Source organism: Oryx dammah, unplaced genomic scaffold (assembly GCF_014754425.2).
Source record: "Oryx dammah isolate SB20612 unplaced genomic scaffold, SCBI_Odam_1.1 HiC_scaffold_27, whole genome shotgun sequence".
Taxonomy (NCBI): Eukaryota; Metazoa; Chordata; class Mammalia; order Artiodactyla; family Bovidae; genus Oryx; species Oryx dammah.
The window spans coordinates 52,223,477-52,226,984 of record NW_024070211.1 but is presented as its reverse complement, the minus strand read 5'-3'; the positions used below and the strand labels follow the sequence as shown (position 1 = coordinate 52,226,984).

At 43.8% G+C, this 3,508-nt stretch overlaps 1 pseudogene; it reads left to right on the top strand.

Moving 5' to 3' along the window:
* Window positions 1–653: 653 nt before the first annotated feature.
* On the top strand, window positions 654–3,199 carry LOC120854676 (annotated as a pseudogene).
* Window positions 3,200–3,508: the final 309 nt, after the last annotated feature.

Here is a 3,508-nt window from a genome sequence, read left to right as displayed (position 1 = left end):
AATCTTAAGAAAGAATAGAGCTGGAGAAATCACTCCCTGATTTCAGACTATAATACAAAGCTATAGGAATCAAAACAGTATGGCATTTGCACAAAAACAGACACATAGCTCAATAGACTAAAGAGCCTAGAAATAAACCCACACACTTATGGCCAAATAATCTATGACAAAAAAAAGCAAGAATATATGGTGTAGAAAAGATATTCTCTTCAATAAGTAGTGCTAGAAAAACCGAACAGCTACACATAAAAGAATAAAATTAAAATATTCTCTGATACACAAAAATAAACTCCAAATGGATTAAAGACCTAAATGTAAGAATGGATACTCTAAAACTCCTCAAGGAAAATATAAGTAGAACACTCTGACAGAAATCACATCTATATTTTTTTGGATCTGCCTCCTAACATATAAGAAGTAAATGTAAACACAAACTAACTGAACCTAATTAAACTTGAAACTAAACTTAAACTTCCTTTGAACAGTAAAGGAAACCATAGACAAAACAAAAAGACAACTATTGAATGGGAGAAAATATTTGCAAATGATATGATTGATAATGAATTAACATGCAATATATAAAAATAGTTCCTACAACTCAACATCGAAATACAACTTGATTTGAAAATGTGCATTAGGGAGGGGCACAAGGTTTCAAGATGGCGGTGGTTGGGTGGTTGACCGAAAGGCAGAGGTGAAGGCCCTTACAAAGTGAAATGGCTGAGAATCGTCCCCTCCCCACTTCTCACTGCCCCAGGAGCCCAGCAGAAGTGTTTTAGGTTTTATTTTCTAAACAAGCAAGTAAATCAAACAACTTGTCAACATGGGGTGGAGATCCACGTCATCCACCAAAAGCGGAAAATTTATGAACCCTACAGACCACGCCAGAAAAGAAGCTCGGAAAAGAGAATTAAAGAAGAACAAAAAACAGTGCATGATGGTATGACCTGCAGTTTTAAAGATGAAGGATCCAAACAAATTATCCGGGACATGGAAAAATTGGATGAAATGGAATTTAACCCACTGCAGCAGCCATAGTTAAATGAGAAAGTGCTGAAAGACAAGCATGAAAAGCTATGTGAAACATCTGAACATATTCTATGACTCTATGAGAAAGAGAATCCAGATATTTACAAAGAATTGAGAAAACTAGAAGTATAATATGAAGAGAAGAGGGCTCAACTTAGCCAATATTTTGATGCTGTCAAGAATGCCCAGCATGTAGAAGTGGAGAGTATTCCTCTGAAAGATATGCCGCATGCTCCTTCCAACATCTTGATCCAGGACATTCCACTTCCTGGGGCCCAGCCACCCTCCATCCTTAAGAAGACCTCAGCCTATGGACCTCCAACTCGGGCAGTTTCTATACTTCCTCTTCTTGGACATGGCGTTCCACGTTTGCCCCCTGGCAGGAAACCTCCAGGTCCTCCCCCAGGCCCACCTCCTCCTCAAGTCTTACAAATGTATGGCCACAAAGTGGGCTTTGCCCTAGATCTTCCCACTGGTAGGCTAGATGAAAACATGTTATATAGTCCTGCACTTGCTCAGCGGGGTCGTGACGATGATGTTTCTAGCACCAGTGAAGATGATGGCTATCCTGAAGACATGGACCAGGATAAGCATGACGACAGTACTGATGACAGCAACAGTGACAGATCAGATGGAGAAAGTGAAGGGGATGAATTTGTGCACCGTGATGACACAGAGAGAAAACAATGAAGAAAAGAAATCAGGTCTGAGTGTATGGTTGGCAGATATGCCTGGAAAATCTAGGAAGAAGAAGAAGAACATGAAGGAGCTGACTCCTCTCCAAGCCATGATGCTTCGAATGGCAGGTCAGGAAATCCCTGAGGAGGGACGCAAAGTCGAGGAATTTTCAGAGGACGATGATGAAGATTCGGATGATTCTGAAGCAGAAAAGCCATCACAGAAGCAGCATAAGGAGGAATCTCTCTCTGATGGCACGTCTGCAGCTTCCCATCAGCAAGCCCCTCCACAGTCTGTTCCTCCATCTCAGATACAAGCACCTCCCATGCCAGGACCACCTCCGCTTGGATCGCCACCTGCTCCACCTTTACGGCCACCTGGACCACCTGCAGGCCTTCCTTCTGGACCACCTCCAGGAGCTCCTCCGTTCCTGAGACCGCCTGGAATGCCCGGACTCCGAGGGCCTCTGCCCCGCCTTTTACCTCCAGGCCCACCACCCGGTCGACGCCCTGGCCCTCCTCCTGGCCCACCCCCAGGTCTGCCTCCTGGCTCTCCTCCTCGGGGACCCCCACCACATCTGGGACCCTCACCACGGCTACCTCCCCCTGCACCTCCAGGTATCCCTCCACCCCGTCCTGGCATGATGCGCCCACCTCTGGTGCCTCCTCTTGGACCTGCCCCACCAGGGCTCTTCCCACCAGCTCCCTTACCCAACCCGGGGGTTCTAAGTGCTCCCCGCAACTTGATCCAGCAACCCAAGGCAGATGACACAAGCGCAGCCACCATCGAGAAGAAAGCCACAGCAACCATCAGTGCCAAGCCACAGATCACTAATCCCAAAGCAGAGATCACACGATTCATGCCGGCGGCACTGCGGGTGCGTCGGGAGAATAAAGGGGCTGCTGCTGCTCCCCAGAGAAAGTCGGAGGATGATTCTGCTGTGCCTCTTGCCAAAATAGTACCCAAATCTGGCCCATCTGTTCCCGTGTCGGTGCAGACTAAGGACGATGTCTATTAGGCTTTCATGAAAGAAATGGAAAGGCTGCTGTGACAGCTTTGGATGCTAGATCAGGCTTCTGTTCACATCAGTGGTTCATGGAGAAAGAGGCTCTTACTCAGCTTAGGTGGAAGAGTTGCTTTCACTGTCAGGGTATTTTTAATTTCATTTTAAGGAATATTTTAAAGTTTAGCCTTGTTCAGAATTTACTGCATATAAAAGAGAGGATATTTCATTCAAAATAAATTGGTTATTGAAGCAGTGCTGCTAATAACCTTTCATACCATCCCCTTTCATACCACCATTTTCATCAGATTTCTTCCCCTACTCCAATTCCTTGGAAACTTATGATCAAAGGGAACTTTGTTATTTGTTTTGGCTCTCTTATTGTATGCTGCGGGCACTGGAGTAGAGATTTCTGGAAAAACCAGTTTATTTCACCCCCATCCTGCCTTTCATGTTTGAGTTATTTTTAATATTTTCTTGTAAATATTTTGTAATATTGTAGTGAAATGGATCACAATGTCATTTCCTAATACAAAGCTATATATGTGGGAAGAAAATGTACAATTCTTTGATTAAAATTCCCACTGATCTAAACTTTGAGTGTTACGTGGAATAAATAAATAAATGTCCTACACCAGGGGGAAAAAAAAAAAAGAAAATGTGCATTAGTACAAATGTGAATTTTCAGAAGAGGAAATGCAGATGATCAACAGGCATATAAAAAGATGCTCAAAATCACTAATCATCAGAAAAAATGCAAACCAAACCACAATGAGATTTCACTTCATGCCTGTCAGA